A 20782-nucleotide genomic window follows, 5' to 3' on the forward strand; every position below is an offset into this window, starting at 1 on the left:
ACACATATGACTGAGGGGGAGCGGATGGAGAGGGGGTGCAAGATGCCAGCTTTTGCTTTGTCTTCAGCTAGCCTCGTGCTCCCTCATCAGTAGCAGGGCTAATTTTATCCCAGTTTCTCTGTAAGAGGGTTGAGGCTTAGAGAGTTAGAATGATTGCCCAAATATTTGCTGAGAGTAAAGAGGGAATATGGAAGGCGGACTTGATCTCTCAAATTTTATGTACTTTATAGCCTTTGAGATTCACTCTTATTCTAAACCCCTTATTATATTCTTATAAAAGTTAGAACAACGTGTTCCAAATCCTTTTTTACATTCTTTTGGTACTTATTTTCCTTCAAGATGCAAACTAAAAACTGTGCTCTGCCCTTAAAGTGATATAATTAAAACCAACCATATAACACCTATCTAGGGATAGAAACAATGCAATGTGGTAAAATAAAGTGCTCTTCCTACTGTACACAATTGATAATCCTTTGACTCCTGCAAAGTCTCACACCCCATTGCCTTAAGACAAAATAACAATGGCTAGATGTCTATTTAATAAAACATGGAAATTTTGCAAAGCAAAATCCAATGTTGTATGTAGGAGATACTATCTCAGATAAAGTAATTCAGAAAACCTAAAAATAAAGGGATGGCCAAAGGCACGATAGACAATAACAATACAGTAAGACAATAAGAAAATAGGAGTTATTTCCTGATATCAAGCAGACTAGAATTCATATACAAAGGCATTGAATGTAAACAAAACAAAACAAAACAAAAAAACCCACAGCTTATATTACTTGCTAAAATAAAATGGAAACCAGGCTTGACAATCTCACAAACAGACAAAACTAGATTAGCCATATATGCAAAACTTAATCTAGTTTATTTCAGGAAAATTTAATGTGGGGGTGATTTCTTATAAATACCTCTGATAATCACAAATAAAACTGAAGACTTCTTCCTAAAATGATATAAAAAAATCACTTTTAACCAATGTCCCACTGTCTGGAAATACCCCTTGTATGACCAATCCCTGTAAAAACAACTCACCTATTTTCACATTATAAGATATCCTGCAATGACATACTCCTGAGCTTTACATCTCTTTCAGATTTGAAGTCTACCTATTCCCAGTTTATTTCTTGCTCAATAAAATATTCACATGAAGTAAAGCTCTCTGAATTTTCTTTTCAGATACTAAAAGCCACAATTCACAAAGAAGATACAGTATTTATGAAAATCTATGTACCAGAAACATCAGTCACTTTCACAAAGCAAAAATTATAAGGAAGGAAAGGGGAAATAGAGAGAAATCCACCACAAAGGGAAAATATTGTCATACCAATCTCAGTCCAAAACAGATCAAGTGGACAAACAATAGGTAAGAACATAGAAGACCCATACAATAGGACCAAAAGGTATCCTTGTGAAGGGGAGAAAGGACATTTGTGGAAGTGTATTGACGGTCTCAGGACACTTCAAAAAAAAGAAAAAGAAAAAGAAAAAGAAAAAGAACCTCTATTTTGCTATTGTCTACATTGTTTTAGTTATTAATAAGTTTAGCATTGCATGGCTTCTATAATTCGGGTTAAGCATGATTTATAATCCTACTTTGGATGCTATTCATTTCTAAGGAAGAAGATGATAATATTGATAGGGGCAGAGATAGGGATAAAGACAGAGGTAAAGAAAGAGGTAGGAGCCCCTGGGTGGTTCAGTTGGTTAAGCGTCCAACTCTTGATTTCAACTCAGGTCATGATCTCAGGGTCCCGTGGAGTCAACTTGAGAATCCTCTCCAGACTCCCTCTTCCTCTGCCCCTCCATCTGCTCTCTGTCCCTCTAAAATAAACAAATATTTTTCAAAAAAAGAAAGAGGTTAAACTGAAGACAGAGATGAAGGTGGACACAAAGTCAGAGATAGAGATAGAGACAGAGACAGAACTGGACCTCAGATGTAATGCCAGTACATTATTTAATGAGGAAACAGGAGAGTCATTATTTTTTTTAAAAATATTTTATTTATTTATTTGACAGACAGAGATCACAAGTAGGCAGAGAGGCAGACAGAGAGAGAGGAGGAAGCAGGCTCCCTGCTGAGCAGAGAGCCCGACGTGGGGCTCGATCCCAGGACCCCGGGACCACGACCCGAGCGGAAGGCAGAGGCCCCAACCCACTGAGCTACCCAGGCGCCCCAGGGGAGTCATTCTTAATAAAGTAAGGAACAAAGTAAGCATAGCCACTATCAGCACCTTTATTTTACATGTATTTGGGGGTGCTAATCAGTGCAATTAAATAAGGAAAAAACAATTAGAGGAAAAGGGTGGGGAATGAAGTAAGCTATCCATAACAGAAGAACTCAAAGAATCAACAATTTTACTCAATAAATTCCACTAAGTTAGAAGTATTTAAGATTATGATAAAAAATTAAAAGCCTTCACTTATACATCAATAATCAGAAGTTATAATAGAAAGGAACATCCCATTTATAATATCAACAAAAAGTCTTTAGGAATAAACTTAAGAAATATGCAACACTTACATGATGCAAACTGGGAAAAAGATCTGAAAGATACAAAAAATACATCCCTGTTCTTGGATAGAAAGATTCAGCATTGTAAACATTGTAATTCTTTCCAAATTTTTATATGAATTTAATATTCTCTGAATAAAAACACCACCACCACCCCCCCCCCCGAGCTAGAAAGTTTTATTGTAATTTCATGTGTTAAAATAAATGTGGGAATAGGTAGGCAAACTCTAGGACTAAGTACATGAGATCAAACATATTCAAAATACTTAAATCTCCATAGAGGAACACACTGGTGGAAAGTCTAGAAATGGATCCAAAAACATATAGAAGTTTGACATATGATAAATATGTTATTCTAAATTACTGGAGGAAAAAATGGATTTTTTAATAAATTATGTGGGGGAATATTGTTCAGTGATTTGGAAAAAGAGAAAATTAGATGCATATTTCAACTAACTACCAGAATAAACTTCAAATGGATCAGAAATCTAAGAGTAAAAAATTGAAAACAAAAAAGTTTTGGAAGAAAATACATTATGATCTCAATTTTATAATGTGGGTATGAGCAACTGAGATGCAGTTTCAAAAGACTTATGAATGTAACTTTAAAACAATACATTGCATGAAAAAAATTAAAAGGAAAGTTAAAAGACAATTGTCAAAAGAGAAAAATATTTTAAAATACGCTGCCTACAAAGGACTAAGATCTTTAATACATGGGATAGATCTCTGAAAAATACAGAAAGAAAGGTACAAACTTGATAGGAAAGGAGACTAACGGTTAATTATCAATACACTTGATCTCAGCCAAAAGGCCGAGAAATGATCACAGTTAATTATCAATAAACATAGATCTTAGATATATGAAAAAATGTTGAACCCCACCCATAACAGAAATACACATTTAAACAAAACTGAGACTACTTCTCTCTTATCAAATTTGCAAAAATTCAAAAGCTTGACTATACATTTTGTTGGTTAGAACATGAAGAAACCTCAAGGTAGGGAGGTTGCTAGAGAAATGCAAAATTGCACAATTGCTATACTTGGAAATATCTGAGAAACTATGTATGTATTTATCTTTTAACCCAAATAGTTTACTGACTCTACCACAAATATGCATTTCCAATAATATTAAAAATACATATGTACATTTTTATTTAGCGTTATTTACTATAGAAAAATATTGGAAACAACCTAAAAACCCAAACATAAGAGAAACATAGTTTGTGAAGTACCATTCAGTTGTACAAAAGAAGAAGAAAGACCTTTTTTATTTTTTTGAGTAATATTTGAACCTTTATATTTGTAAACATATAATGTATTATTAGCCCCAGGGGTATAAGTCTGTGAATCACCAGGTTTACACACTTCACAGCACTCACAATAGCACATACCCTCCCCAATGTCCATAACCCCAGCAACCTCTCCCTACTCCCCTCCCCCTTGGCAACCCTCAGTTTGTTTTGTGAGATTAAGAGTCTCTTATGGTTTGTCTCCCTCTGAATCCCATCTTGTTTCATTTATTCTTTTCCTATCCCCCATAACCCCCACGTTGCATCTCCACTTCCTCATATCAGGGAGATCATATGATAGTTGTCTTTCTCCAACTGACTTATTTCGCTAAGCATAATACCCTCTAGTTCCATCCACGTTGTCGCAAATGGCAAGATTTCATTTCTTTTGATGGCTGCATAGTATTCCATTGTATATATATAGCACCTCTTCTTTTTCCATTTATTTGTTGATGGACATCTAGGCTCTTCCCATAGTTTGGCTATTGTGGACATTGCTGCTATAAACATTTGGGTGCACGTACCCCTTCAGATCACTGTTTGTATCTTTAGGGTAAATACCCAGTAGTGCAATTGCTGGGTCATAGGGTAGCTCTATTTTCAACTTTTTGAGGCAACTCCATGCTGTTTTCTAGAGTGGTTGCACCAGCTTGCATTCCCACCAACAGTGTAGGAGGGTTTCCCTTTCTCCGCATCCTTGCCAGCATCTGTCATTTGCTGACTTGTTAATTTTAAGCCATTCTGACTGGTGAAGAAAGACCTTTTAAGAACAGATATGAAGCAACTGGTAGAATATATTTTTAAGCAAAGTATGTGAGAAGATCAGAAATTTTAGTCTACCTCTTGTTTAAGAAAGATGGGCAAATATATGTATATATTGATTTCTAAATACAGTTCCTCACTACAAGGAATCAGGAACTCCTTAGAGCTAATAGCCAGATATGAAGTAGGAAATATTCAAAGCAATTCTGGAAAAATGTGTTGTGCCAGAAACTAAGGAAGTTTGGCATCTGTACATCAAAAAAATTGATGTACAGATGCCAAAGGACACAGTAACTCTACTGTAAGAGTTCTCACTTGGCCATCACACACACACACACACACACACACACACACACAAATAGGTTATGACACATTGAATTAAAAAAATTATGAATCCTTAGTAAGAACAGAAGTTCTTCTTGACAGAAGAGTATAAACTAATAAATGTATAAGAAATGATAAATTATAAAATCACCATTTTGCAACTACCAATATGGTAATAATTGATTCAGGGAAGCATCGTTAATAAATACTCAAACCACTGAATGGAAATTTGTTCAAGAACAGGTACTCACAAAGTTGCAAAAGATCGGCTGCACAGATTGCTTATAAACTAGAGAAGTGACCTTTAAAAAGCAAATGCACAGTAAAGGACATAACATTCTGCATGTTGTGTTGTCAAAAAAAATTTAACCTGAATCTAATCATAAGGAAATAAACAAATCTAAATTACCAAAAGCTTAAAAAAAAAACCCCATACCACTAATCTAATCTCTTTATAATAGTCAAAGTCATGAAAAGAAACAACAGCAGGGGAACTATCCTAGACTAATTTCAATGTAAGCTGTATGTTGTTAATAGATATTACTGTATCAGCGTTTGATTTCATTAATGTGGTTTGGCTATATAAGAAAATGTTTTGTTCTTAGTAAGCAATCCAAATGAAGGGGTTGTAGGTGTTTTTTGTACTATTTATCCAATCTGTCTCTGGGTTTGAAATTATTCAAGATAAAATGTTGGAAGACATAGAATTTTCCAATGCTTTGGTATTTTGAATCTTTATGACCTGCCTAAATAATGATTCTAAGACTTCTCTCTCTCTCTCTTTTTTATTTTCTGGATGAAATTTACTACCTAATTCACATTGAACTAACTGAAATGCACATATGGTATCGCTGCTAAATGTTAGTGGCAGCATGGTACAAGGGAAAATGATGGCCTAGGAAAGAGAATCTAATCCAAGCTCTGCTGTTAATGTCTTTTACCAGTTCAGACAAATTACTTCCCATCACTGAGACTCTGTGACCCTATCTATATAATGGAGAGTTTTCAAGTTGTATCCTTAAGGATTTTCCAAACTGAGTCTTACTGTAACAGACCACCTGCAAATTCTGATAATGCTTATATTTTTCAGGAAATAGTTCACATGCACTCTCTCTCTGTGAAGGGCTGGTTAATGAGCAGTATTTTGTCCATATAATGCTGGCTTCTCAGAATTGCTAGGTGATTAATGTACAGGGAAAGGAGTTTTGAGTGTCACAGTGAAAACAAATCATACTGACTGATGATTTTTATTTAATTTGAAGTGCACGGGGCACCTGGGTGGCTTGGTTGGTTAAATGTCTGACTCTTGATTTTAGCTCTGGTCATGGTCTCAGGGTGGTGAGATTGAGCTCTGGGTCAGGATAAGCACTCAGGGAGGAATCTGCTTGAGAGTCTCTTCTGTGCCCTTCTGCCCCTGTATCGCCCTCTCTTTCTCTCTCGAATAAATAAATAAATAAATAAAAGATCAATCAATCAGTCAATCAATCTTTGAAGTGCAGCTGCCTGGCTCACTTATTCTTTCAATTCATGTAGTCTACAAAATCTAGAGTTGTTCTTCAAGGCAGGAAATGCTGGAGGGTGGGGAGTTCACATTTAGGCACTTTTAAGGAGTCACCAACTCTCTCACAGTGTTCAATTAGGAAACCCAACTGATACATATAGGTATGTTTCTATGGAAGGACAGTATAATAAATGGCTTCTAAAAGCAATCATCAGAGATCTAGGTTAAAATAGCATTGAAAACACACATCTACATTTTACTCTTTCACCAAAATAACAACAAAAATATACTATCTCGGGGCACCTGGGTGGATCAGTGGGTTAAAGCCTCTGCCTTTAGCTCAGGTCATGATCCCAGGGTCCTAGGATCGAGCCCCGCATCAGGCTCTCTGCTCAGTGGGGAACCTGCCTCCCCCCACTCTCTGCCTCCCTCTCTGCCTACTTGTGATCTCTGTCAAATAAATAAATAAAATCTTTAAAAAAAATACTATCTCAAATATGGGAGAAAAGCAGCTACTAAGGTACTAATTAAAAAACTCAGATTAAGCAGAAACTTCCAGATAACTGCAAGTCATCCAGTCTCAGATTACTCCTCCAATTTTTCACTGGCATCTGAAATTCCACAAGGGTTACTTCATTCTTGGCCACATGCTAATATTAAGAAGAAATACAGAATGACTCTTTGTCAGTTTAATCATCAGTAACCTTCATTTCACAGGGCATTTCTTAGGAAACTCAGGGATGAAGAGATAAGAATCAGAGGGCATTTGGGAGATGTTAGGATAAATGACAGAAGGTAAAAAAAGCCCAGACAAAGGATGATGGGAGGCAGTGTACACAAACCAGTCAGTCACAGCTCTGCTGTCTGGAGGCCTTCCTATGTATATAAAAACCTTAAGAGATGCCTGAGGGAAAAGCCAATCTGAGCAAGAGATAAAGCAAGGTTCTTTAACTAACCCTGGACAACCAAGAAGAGCAGATTACTATGATGAAAGGTATAGGTTGTTTTCTTTTTCCTTCCAAATGTCACCAGCCTGGAATTAGTCAGAAATTTTCTATGACTGTTAGAAATAAATTCCCCCTGTCACAAACAACCTTGATATACATAAAAGCACAAAATACTGTGGTAGATATGGGTTAAAATATGTCTCCAAGTGGCATAATCTATCTTCCTGTGCTCTAAATATTCTAAATACTCTATCAAAATGTATGTGGCTCCTGGGAGCAAACAGTCCTTCAAAAGTGCCTTTTATCTCCCTTCAGGGGCCAACTGGCCAGATCTTCAGGAACAACACTCACAGAAAAGGAGGACTGATAAGACACAGTATATAGCCTAGTGGCTTCTACTGAAGGACCACATGAATCCGTAATGTATCTTTAAAAAGAGTTTCATCATGATGAACCATGCTTTGCTGATACTTCATAAGCCCAGAATGAACCTATAAATGGATCCTCATGTTAGGTTTCTCTATGCAGAGATATGCCCTCAGAGCCCACTTCAAATATGCCAACAGCGTACACCCTGCAAATGGCAGACACCCCACCAGCACATCCGTGAGAAAGGATCTTGTTCTGTGTGGGATAGTTGGCTTGCAAACTAGAATCTAGATCATTCACTCTCTCTCTCTCTGTGCTGGCAGATGTGACTGATCCTTAGAGAGGTATCAGAAACAGGAAGCAGTGGGATAAGCCTTCTGTTGGAGCTGATGAGTAGTTGGACAGCTGATTATATTGGACCTGAGTGGTAACAATTATAGCCTCTCTACCTCTGAGGCTTTTAAATGGGTTTCAGAAAGTCTGAATGCCATGGAAACCTCTCATTTGAAAGCTGCAAGGGGATATGGAAAGTTTATTTTCTACAGTCAGTGATTCAGTGAACTCAATATGGAATTAAAAAAGAGAAGCACTTTGGGGCCTGTACTAATGTGGAATCCATTTAGGCAAAAGTAGTAGAAATAGATCAAGTCCTCTTTCGCTGGGGTACCTACTGGCATACTACTTCCTAAAAGAAGGCCAATTAGCAATGAACAGGAAGGAATTTTCAATATCCTCAGAGTTTATTACCATTTTGTCACCCGCAAACAAACACATTTTCTGAGTTTTGATTCATTCGATTACCTTCTTTTACATCATTTTTGTGTAAATGAGTTTCAGTATGTGGCCCGTTAACTCTCAGGATTATAGTTTTATTTATTTATTTTTTATCCCAAGAACATGTTTGACACAAGTTCTGTCCTTTAAATAAATGGAATATTAAACAATAGATTCTGAGACTTACTGGAGATTCACTAGATTTTATTATCTCTGTTCATAGCATTCTTCTGGGCCTAAATTAACTCCCTGAGAGAATGTAAGTATTTCTTAATAATGTCCATCAGTTTTCATAATAAAATTGCATCTTCCTTTTTACCAAAGAATGTATATAGGGGAATATAAGTCACTTTAAACCTTCTCTGCTCATCTAAGAGAAAAATAAATGGCTTATAAAAGTAATCATCAGAGATCCAGGTTAAAATAGCATTGAAAACATACATCTAAATTTTACGCTTTCACCAAAATAACAACAACAAAAATATACTATCTCAAATATGGGAGAAAAGCAGCTGCTAATGTACTAATTTAAAAAATCAGATTAAGTATATGGCCACTGATAAAGCAGATCTAATACAACCAAATTCCTAAACCAGCCGTAGAGAACAGCTGGAAACAATCTGACTTACCCTGGGGAATCCTTGAAAGTCTTAGAAGCTGGCAACACCAGGGACTTCTGGTATTCCTGGAAATGAGAATGAAAGGTTGAGAAAAGAATAAAATGAAGGCTATATGGCAAAAACTGATCGAGAATTTTTTAAAACCCTACATGCCCTCCTAGACTCCACAACATGGAGTAACTGTCCTCCCAACTCCACCCTAACAGAAGAATGAAAGATTACTCTTCAGAATAGTTTTAAATGGAGGATCTCTGGGCTGGCCATTCTAAGCAAAGTTGTGAGCCAGGGTGACTTACTAAAAAAGGGGCACTAAGTGGAATATAAATAGTGAATCCTGAAGGCTGGAACCCCCATCTTTCTCTATACCCCGAACTCTGGCAGTCAAATCTCTACCCTCTAGGCTGGGGGACTGGGAAACCTTTATTTGGGACACCTGAGCAGCTCAGAAAGAAATATATACAGATACTGACATCTGGAGCTTGGTGGCTGATGGTCTGTCAAGATCCACCCTACTGTGAAATCTTCAAGCCCCATCCCATACTCAGAACATTCAGTCAGTTTTTATTAAGTCACTCTAGAAGCAGAGAAGATTGAATATAAACATCTAAGGAAAGTCTATAACAGGAAGGTAGCAATCAAAACAAAGAATCAGGGGCACCTGGGTGGCTTGGTGGGTTAAAGCCTCTGCCTTTGGCTCAGGTCATGATCTCAGGGTCCTGGGATCGAGCCCCGCATCCAGATCTCTGCTCAGCAGGGGGCCTGCTTCCCTTCTTCTCTCTCTGCTTGCCTCTCTACCTACTTGTGATCTCTGTCTGTCAAATAAATAAATAAAATCTTTAAAAAATACCCCACAAATAATCACAATCCACAAGGGGGAAAAAAGTCACTTGGAAGACAATGTCTGTGTGAAAGAAGAAAATAAAAAGAAAACAACTATTTTTGATATTTTCCCAAATATAAAAGAAGGTATGATATCCATGATCAGGTCAGGAAATAATAAGAAAGAAATAATTAAAGAAAAGTAGTTCTTGGGACGCCTGGGTGGCTCAGTCTGTTAAGTGTCTGCCTTTGGTCGGGTCATGATCCCAGGGTCCTCTGATCAAGTCCTGCATCAGGCTCCTTGCTCAGTGGGGAGCCTGCTTGTCCCTCTGCCTGCCACTCTCCCTGCTTGTGCTCTCTCCACCATCTCTCTAACAAATAAATACAAACTCTTAAAAAAAAAAAGGGCGAGCAAGATCTAACTAAAAAAAAAAGAAAAGTAGTTCATAAAAAAAATGATGGCAGAAATGAAAGATATCAATGGAGGGGTTGGAAGATTAATTTGTCATAGAAAATAGGGCAAAAGGAAAAAGAGATACAAAGAAGACAAAGAAGGAGGGAAAGTTAAGAAAAAAAAAAGGAGCAATCTAGGAGGTTCCACATGTAAAAAATGGCAGCTTACTTGGAAACTTAAGAAAACAGAAGAAAGTCACGCATGAAATAATTCAAGGAAACTTCCCAGCATTAAAAAGGAGATTGAAAGTTCCACTGGGTGCCAAACACAATGGATGAAAACAGATTCATGCTAAAATACAACAATGAGAAGTTTTAGAACCTTAAAGGAAAAAAAGAAGACTTTAAAACTCTGAATAGAGAGAGAATAAAAATCATAAATCAAAATGAACTATTTGTAGAATAACAGAGAAAATGGAATAACTTCAAAACTCTGGAGGGAAATTATTTCCCAACTAGAATTCCATGCCTAATCAAACTAACCATCAACAGAGACGTTTTGAAACAAGCACAAATGAAAACAATAAAATGATCTCCAGCACACGCTTTTATGCTCAACCAAAATGAGGAAGCAGATTGAGAAAGCAGTCTACAAGGCACATAGCAGAAGGCAGAGGAATGGCAAGTTGTCTCCTGAGAACCAGGTATGGAGCTGTATTAGTTAATATATGGGACAAGCTCTGTAATAAACTGGTCTAACAAATACAGTGGCTTAAAGAGGCAGAAATCTATTATCTCATGTAACACCCCCAAGGAAAGCAAGGAGGTTGTTGGGACATCTGTGCTTCACACAATCACTCAGGGACCCAGGTTCCTTTCATCTTGTTGCTCATCTGGATTATTGGAGTATTCTGCATACTCAAAACTTGAGGACGTATCTATCTACACACCTGTGGAGAAAGGATGCACATAAATCCAGAGTAAAAATTAAAGTAGTTTCTACACCGAACTTCCACTCTGGTACCATCAGTGATAACTTAGTCACATGATCACACCTACCAGAAGGGAACTTATGTAATACAGCTCCTAACTATACAATCGTATCCAGCTTAAATTCTCTCAATATAGAAGACAGAAAAAGTAGATTTTGTGACATAGTACAGTCTCTGCCATAGAGAGCCATCAGCTCAGATTGGATCATGTTTTAAAAATTTGTGGGGCCAGAACACTGCAGCTCCCTATATCCATGGCCATCCCTCCCTACAGAGTGAATAGAAAGACAAAATGAAAATCAGCTGAATCACATGCTTTAAAAATAACATCTTTCATAATTCTGATATATGGCAGGTACTAAATAAGGAAACTATATAGAAGTGTGTTCCTAACATGAACAGTGACATAATAGCTAGAGTCTTTAGGCCCTCCTAAGTGCAATGAAGAAGAAAACATAACTACTCACAGATAAGAGAAATCCCCTCTCACTTAACATACACATATGTTTGTATTTGCATAGAATATCTCTGTTAAGGATCTATAAGGAGCAGCTAGCTGTGATTACTTATCAAAAGGAGAACTGGTAATATTTTCACTGTTTTCCTTTTGAATTATATATTATGTACGTTTATATATGTTTACATCTCATCCAAGAATGAGAGCAGAATTTGTATTCCATCTAAGAATAAAATAAAATACAGTCCCTAAAATAAATAAATAAATAAATAAATAAAAGTACATAAACCCTCTCGACCAGCAATGCCAGGAATAAGTTCTAGGAATTTATCCTAAAGATACACCAGTACAGCACTTTTTATAGTTAAAAAAGAAAAGAAACCTAAATAGTCAACCGTGGGAGACAGTGTGGAATTAACTAAGCACATCTACACAAGAGAATACAACAAAGCCTCAAAAAGGCATAAATTTTGGAAATTAACAAAAACCAAAATATAAATTGTGATAAGCAACTACATGAATGATTAAATGAATGCAGTCTTTGGCTCTGCTAATTTAAAAAACATTTAAAATGGATGGCATAACATGAAACTTAAAGCACCTATGAATGTACAGTTGTTCACCTACATCTGTGACTCAATAGCTGCTCAAATCACACTTTTGTTTAAAATAGCAATTGCAATCATCCTGTTGACTCAGAAAAGTATTATGGTAAGTCAGCAAAAACACTGGATTTGGTGTTTTTGATTTGGGTCAGTGCTCAGCTCTTTCACTTATTGTCTTATAACCAATGCTGTAACAGACATAAAAGGTCCAAAACTTAGTGCTCAATGAGGTTGCACAGGGAGAAAGGAGGAGAGAAGATATAGCACCACCATTCCTGAGGGGCAATAAAGTTAGTTACCATGGAAATTCAGCTGGGGGTGAGGTGGGGGGATGGGTGGAGGGGAGTCCAGAATCAGAAATAGGGTAGGAATCAGAAATAACAGAGATAAAAATTGGGGTCCTGGGTGAGAAAAGATACAGGCTGATAAAACTAGTGTTGATCCTCTAGTACCTGGTGTTTTTGGTAAGCTCTCTGGACAAGGCAGTCTGGCTCTTTTTCATAAGCTGTCTCCAAGGTGTTGGTTGGTGTTTCTGTGATCTAGGCAAAGGTGCTTCATTCCTAGAAGCATCAATTTCCTTATGCGTGATCTGTAAATAAAAAGACATAATCTGAAATGATGGATTTGCAAGGACTCTTACAGATGTAAAATAGTATTAATTTATTTACTACTGTTGTTCAGGGCAACTACATTGAGCTAGAATAAGAGTTAATATAATAATAATAATATAATAATCCATGGCCATATGCACAGAACAACTGTGGAATCCAGTCTATTGCTGATTGTCAGCATTTTACTGTGGTGTCTTCTTTCCTGAGGCTGTGCTTCATGATGTCCTGAAAACTTTCCTAACTCAGGCCTATGTTGAGAGTCCCTTCAAGCTTATTCCTGAAATAAGTTTGCTGCTTATTGTCTGATTTTTCTATCCTAAGCTATTAACTTCACAAGACTAACCCAGAGAATGTGTGATAGATGTAACATCTTAGAATTCTCTTACAAAAGTTCCTGTGCAATTAGGGAAAAGAATGGTTCTTCAGAATTTTCTGTGGTAGGTGCAACTGTAAAACTATTCCACGATTTAGTTAGAAAATCCATAGTTCACTGGCTCATGCTCTGCCTGCATTCCACCAATGTACATGGTAATTGTTAGCATTCATAATGCCTATTTATTAAACTATCATAGGTCACCTCATTTTGTTCCTAGTATTATGCAGATGATCTTAAGTAAAAACACATAGCTAAATGTCTGTGGTGTGCAACAAACAGAGTTTAAATATCCTGAATAGAAATCACTGTATTTTCCCAACACCATTTGTTGAAGAGACGTCTTTCTGCTATTGGATATTCTTTCCTATTTTGTGGGAGATTAAATGACCATTCAGTGGTCAATTTCTGGGCTTTCTATTCTGCTCCATTGATCTATGTGGCCATTTTTGTACCAGTACCATACTTTTTTTGATCACTACAGCTTTGTAATATAACTTGAAATCCAGAATTGTGATGCCTCCAGCTTCGCTTTTCTTTTTCAAGAATGCTTTGGCTAATCAGGCACGTTTGCACTTCCCTACATATTTTAGGATTGTTTGTTCTATCTGTGTGAAAAATGTTATTGGTATTTTGATAGGGGTTGCATTAAATGTGTAGATCGCCTTGGGTAATATAGACATTTTAACAATATTGATTCTTGCCATTCATGAACATGGAATGTCTTTCCATTTCTTTGTGTCCTTTTCAATTTTTTTCATCAGTGTTCTACAGTTTTCAGCATATGAGCCTTTATCTCTTTGGTTAGGTTTATTCCTAGGTATCTTATTGTTTTTGGTAAGTTGTAAATGGGATTGATTCCTTAATTTCTCTTTCTGCTACTTCATTATTGGTGTACAGAAATGCAACCAATTTCTGTACATTAATTTTGTATCCTACTTCACTAAATTTGCTATCTGTTCTAGCAGCTTTGGTGAAGTCTTTTGTGTTTTCTATAGAGAGTATCATGTCATCTTCAAATAGTGAAAGTTTAGCTTCTTCCTTTTGCTGATTTGGATGTTTTTAAATTCTTTTTGTTGTCTGGCTACTATGGCTAGGACTTCCAGTACTATGTTAAATAATAGTGGTGAGAGTAGACTGACTGTAGAGGAAAAGCTCTGTTTCTCCCCACTGAGGATGATATTAGCTGTGGGTTTGAGAAAACTGAACAGCAACATGCAAAAGAATAAAACTGGAATGCTTTCTTACACCTTCTTACACAACACAAAAATAAATTTAAGATGGATTAAAGACATAAATGGGAGACAGCGAATCATCAAAATCCTAGAGCAGAACACAGGCTGTAACCTTTTTCATGCTGGCTATAGCAACTTCTTTCTAGTATGTCTCCTGAGGCAAGGGAAATAAAAGCAAAAATAAACTATTGGGATTTCATCAAAATAAAAAGCTTTTGCACAGGGAAGGAGAGAATCAATAAAATTAAAAGGCAACCTGTGCAATAGGAGAAAATAAATGCAAATGACATATCTGATAATGGGTTAGTATCTAAAAATCTATAAAGAACTTTCACAACTCAACATAAAAAATAAATAATCCAGTTTAAAAATGGGCAGAATATGTGAATAAACGTTTTTCCAAAGAAGACATATAAATGGCCAACAGACACATGAAAAGATGCTCAACAACACTTATCATCAGAGAAATACAAATCAAAACTACAATGAGTTATCACTTCACACCTGTCAGAATGGCTAAGATCATCAACAAAAGAAATAACACGTGTTGGTGAGGATATGGAGAAAAGGGACCACTCTTGCACAGTTAGTAGGAATGCAAACTGGTGCAACGGCTCTGGAAAACAATACGGATATTCCTCAAAATGTTAAAAAGTTACAATCCAGAAACTGCATTACTAGGTATTTACCCAAAGAATACAATAATATTAATTCAGAGATACATGCATCCTGATGTTTATAGCATGCATTATCTATAATAACCAAACTATGGAAACAGCCAAGTGTCCTTTGACTAATGAATGGATAAAGATGTGGTATGTATATACAATTCTCTCAAAAGAGAATGAAATCTTGCCATTTGCAAGGACATGGATTGAGCTAGAGAGTACTATGCTAAGAAAAATAAGTCAGAGAAAGACAAATGCCATATAATTTCATTCATATGTAAGATTTAAAAAACAGAACGAATGAGCAAAGGAAAAAAGAAGAGAGAGAGTAAGAGAGAGAGAGAGGCAAACCAAACAAGTGATAGTTACCAAAGGGGAGATGGGTGGGGGGATAGGTGAAATAGGTGATGGGGATTAAGGAGTGCATTTGTTGTGATGAGCACTGGGTACTGTGTGTAAGTGCTGAATCACTATATTGTAAACCTGAAACATTACACTGTGTGTTAACTAACTGGAATTTAAATAAAAACTGAAAAAAAGAAAAGCTGGGGGAAAAAACCAAATCATTGAATTTTGAACAGGCATGTCTTACAGATGATTAACTTGGCAAGAAGTACCTATGCTGGACAAGTATATAGCACCTTATGATGTGTACCTATAATAATTGCTACAATCTGAAAAAATGAACATGTTGAATTAACAGAAATTTAGGTTAGGAAAAAGTAAACATTTTATAGAGCCATAAATTCAGGAGTGAAACAGAGATTTACCACCAGAAATGGTTAATTGCTTCCCAATCCCCATTCTCCTTTTCTGTTCATCTATTTGTGCAGTTTGCCACCCAGCTAAAAGTCTGTGTTCTCCGGTCTCCCTGACTGTGTGGCAATTCCTTGCCTCAAATCCTCTATAAAATGTAATGAGGGATGAATAAATACACATGAAAAAAAAAGTAAGTTAATTATTTGTCACAATAGCCTGGGAGTATGATAAACCTTGTCTTTCAGCTAAGCGCCTCCCTAACCTAACCTGTGAAGGAGGGGTGATGAGAGTTGGCAAAGTAATTAAGTTTGTTTGATCTGAACATATGTGTACGTGCCCATTTCTTATGGTAAACCACAACCAAAAGATGAAAAGGAGCAAACAAATCTGGAAGGACGTACATAATTCTAACAATGGTCTTCTGCTATTTTAGCACACTTGACAAAAGATAACCATGTTCCTCCGAGACTCAGGAGAGAGAACTAAGAAAGCATGTGGATTTAGAAAAGGATCAGACACACATATTGAGAGAATTGTATCTCTTGTTAGTTCTGATCTCGGATCTTATTTCAGACACCAAAATTCTTTTGATTATCTGGGTTCCCCAAATCTCAGCTCAGTGTAAGCTCTTGGCCCTATCCTTTGGGTAATTTATCCCCAAGACTCCGAATTCCTGCTTCAGAACTCCTATAGTTCAAAAAGTCACTAATCTGCTATGCAACTACATGAAATAACGAAGTTGAAGTGTCCTTAAATAATGATATGGCATCTTTTCATGAAACTGTATATTGTAATAAAAAAAATCTGGATCTAGATAACAACAAATCAAATATTTAGGGGTCAAAGTACTGCCATTTTCAATTTTACAAAAGAAGCACAGAAAGATTAAGGGATTTGTCAAAGACCACTTCACTTGTTTGCTAAGAAAAGACCAGAAATCAGGTAATCTCTTGTCTCCTAAAAGTTGTTCTTTTCTATACTTAATGGAAGAAGATCACTTGGGCTCCTACCAAAGGAAAGAATACATTGCAGGAATTTCTTTAATGTTACTTACCACTAAGGGTAGTCATAATGTATCAGTGAGATATTGCCAAAATAATGTGTAACATACTACCCAAAATTCAGGGGCTTAAAACAATAGTCACCATTCTCACAGTTCTGCAGTCAGTTAGGATGGGTCTGCATCAGGTTCTGGTCACTGGGATAGACTAGGCAGCTCTGCTTTACCTCTCTCACCCTTTTCCCAGGACCAGAAATCTAACTGAAGAAATAACATGAGTCCGTTGGTAACGGTAATGACCAATGGTAATGACTGAGGCATGAGAGAGCAAGTAGAAACATATGATGCCTTTTTAATGCTTTCCTCGGCCAAAACAAGTTTCATGGTCAATCTCAACATCACTAGGAATAGGAAATTCTACTCCTTCCATCCATGATGGGAGGGGGTAGTGCAAATAATATGGCAAAACACGTGGAGGTATAATCCTCTCGGGAAGAGTTGGCATTGGGAGCAGGAGTGGGGGTAATGTTAGGTGAAGAGTTGGAATAATAATTAAGTCTACCATAATGTATTGGAAGAAATGGAAGTTTTCACAAAGGCATATTATATGCAACCAATGCCTATCACAGATGAAGTTGAAAACAAACTGTTTCACAGTTTATAATTCTTTTAAGTGATTATATGTTCTAAAGGAGCCCAATGTATACCAAAGCAAAATTTCTTTTTAGGGAAACTGATAAAGAAGACAAAGAACTTTACTGATGAAAACTGATTGCCAGCACTGCTTTTAAAAAATATTTTATATGGGGCACTTGGGTGGCTCAGGCAGTTAAGTATCTGACTATTGATTACGGATCGGGTCATGATCTCAGGATTGTGAGACGGAGTAAGATGTCAGACTCTGTGCTGGGTGTGGAGCGTGGTTGAGAGTCTCTTTCCTGCTCCCCTTGCCCCTCTGATCTTCCCTACTTTAAAAAAAATTCTCTTTTAAGTAGCAGATAAATGTTTATTATGTAAACAAAAAAAGAAATATGAAGTGAGTGAAGTTGGATGAATACTCGGAGTTTTAAAATGTTGGTTCAATTAACAAAATGTGTTCCTCACCAAGTTATATTTGTGTTTGTGTATAATGGGTGTTTCTTTCATTCTGCATTATCCAGTTAATAATGACTTTTAACCAAGTAATTGTTATAAGATACCAGGCACAAAATCTATTTCCTCATTATTCTTTAAGGTGAAAGCTGAGAGGTTTTCTTTTTGTTTGTTTTGTATTTGTTTATTTTTACTTTATTTATTTATTTTAAGATTTTATTTATTTGACAGAGATCACAAGTAGGCAGAGAGGCAGGGAGAGAGAGAGAGGGGGAAGCAGGCTCCCTGCTGAGCAGAGCAAGGACCCTGGGATCACGACCTGAGCCAAAGGCAAAGGTTCTAACCCACTGAGCCACCCAGGCGCCCCAATGTTACCTGACTTAAATTGACAAGTAGCATACCTGCTTCTACAATCACAGCTTCGTGTTGTATTAGTACTGAGTAAATGTGCTTACTATAAAACTGTCAAGAATCTGAATTTAATTTATTGTTCAGCCTTGCTGGGAAAAGATCTGTGGGCCTCCTCTGGAGTCAACTAGTACTTGATTTATAACTAGTTGTTCAGAACATACTAATACCAGAAAAAAAAAAAGTCAAGTATGTTTTCCTCATTTGATCAAAAATTAAAAAATAAATTAAAAAATAAAAGTGAGGCATGCTCTCCTATTCATTGCTAGCTGAAGTAACACATATTAAAGAAATGAATGTTAAATTATTCACTTTTGATACCTCAAAGGTACCAAATTCTTAACACATCTGATCATAGTGCAGAATACATTTGCAGTCATTCAGGCTTTCTGTTTGGAGATTACACTGAATGTTAAGAATTGACTCAATGAGAAATAACCACTCTTTCAGATTTGATTTATGGAGGTACTCAAATAGGCTAAAGAATATCACAGTGAAGGTCATTTACAAACTCTGCAATGAATCAAAGTTTTGTCTTTTTTTTTTTTTTGCAGCCAGTTTGTTGCTATCACAAGCAGTCTCTTTGGAGCCCAAATCATGGACACTTCAACCACTCCCTTCAAGTAAGGTAACTAAAACTACCCTTCTGTGGCCTGCCTCCATGATGCCTCTGTAGTTTTGACCTGATTACCTTTTCTTCTCAAAGGGGGACATTCTTAAGCATTAAGAAAAAAAAAAAAAAAGATTTTATTTATTTATGTGAAGGGGAAGGGGGAGAGGGAGAGGGCAAAGCAGGCTCCCTGCTGATAAGGAATCTGACACAGGGCTTGATCTCAGGACCCTGGGATCATGACCTGAGCTGAAGGCAGATGCTTAACCAACTGGGCCACCCAGGCACCCCCTCTTAAGCATTTCTGAGGAACAACTAAATATGAATGTAGAGCTTATTAGGAAAGTTTACATTTGGTCCAACAATTCTAAAAAATTCCAAAATATATAGACCATTTCTGTTTGTATTCTCTTTTACTACAGGTACTTAATACAATCCTGGAATATTGTGTGTGCTCTGTTAAGATTTGTTGAATAAACTAATGAAACATTACTAATGACAACAACAAAAAATTGGGGGGGGGGCACATAAAGGACATGGATTTTCACAAATGGCCCCCTAACGATGATATTACATGAATAAAAATAAAGAGTAGCCTTTTATCTATGATATCAGTAGAAACCATTTTCCTTTGTTGCAGGTCAAAATGGGCAAAAAACAATGATTAATCTCCATTAATTGCTCTTAAAAACACCATTTTCCCCAAATCAATGGATTATTATCCTTACTGCTTAAAGTGGCTTGAATGTTCAACAATACACACATTTTTCGTAGTTGCTCACAAAATCACAATCTCAGTATGTTCTTCATTTTATGGAGAATCAACAGTGGAAAACACAGACTTCAAGACCCCCAACTGCCTCAATGATTACTGACTGTAGGATTTATTTTAATCATTACTTCTTTATTTCTAATTTTAGTATAATTGCTTCTAGTCTTTTATCTAGACTTATCTTTATGGAGTGAATACAATATTTTATAAACAAAAAAGCTATCATTGTTTTTGAAATTTAAATTTACAGTGGAAAATTTTCCTTATGCTATCAAAACCTTTGTAAGTCATATCTTTTTTTTTTTGGCGGGGGGTCCGGGGGCAGCATAGAGCCCAATGTGGAACTTAAACTCACAACTCTGAAATCAAGACCTGAGATGAGATCAAGAGACAGGTGCTTAATGGATTGAGCCACCCAGACACTCCTGTAAGTCATATTCTAATAGTACCTAATAATCAATTAGTTATATATACTAAATCCTATATGTCTACTTCTTAATCATTAAGCTTACTCTACTACCTCCATTTAAAATCATTATATACAAGATTGTCATGTACGTATTTACACATATTATGGTTTTAGGCATTCCAGATTATTTTCTTAGGCTAAATTCAATAAGTAAAATTATTGGGCCAAATAATGAGGAAATTTTGAGATATTTTATTCAGATTTTCCTATCTCTTTTAAAAAACTTGATGACAGAAAGTGCTGCCACTAATTTCACACTTGAGGGATAGCCTCATTTCCATCTCACCACTGTTTGGCTTGGTCTTATTTTAAAGGATATCTTGTTAATTTGTAAGATGAAAATGACATTGTTATTGCTTTAAATCCACAACACTTTCATTACTAGTAAAGTTAATTCACTTGTCTGAAT

This window comes from Mustela putorius, unplaced genomic scaffold (genome assembly GCF_011764305.1).
Source record: "Mustela putorius furo isolate JIRA1106 unplaced genomic scaffold, ASM1176430v1.1 tig00000145_pilon_pilon_pilon, whole genome shotgun sequence".
Lineage (NCBI taxonomy): Eukaryota > Metazoa > Chordata > Mammalia > Carnivora > Mustelidae > Mustela > Mustela putorius.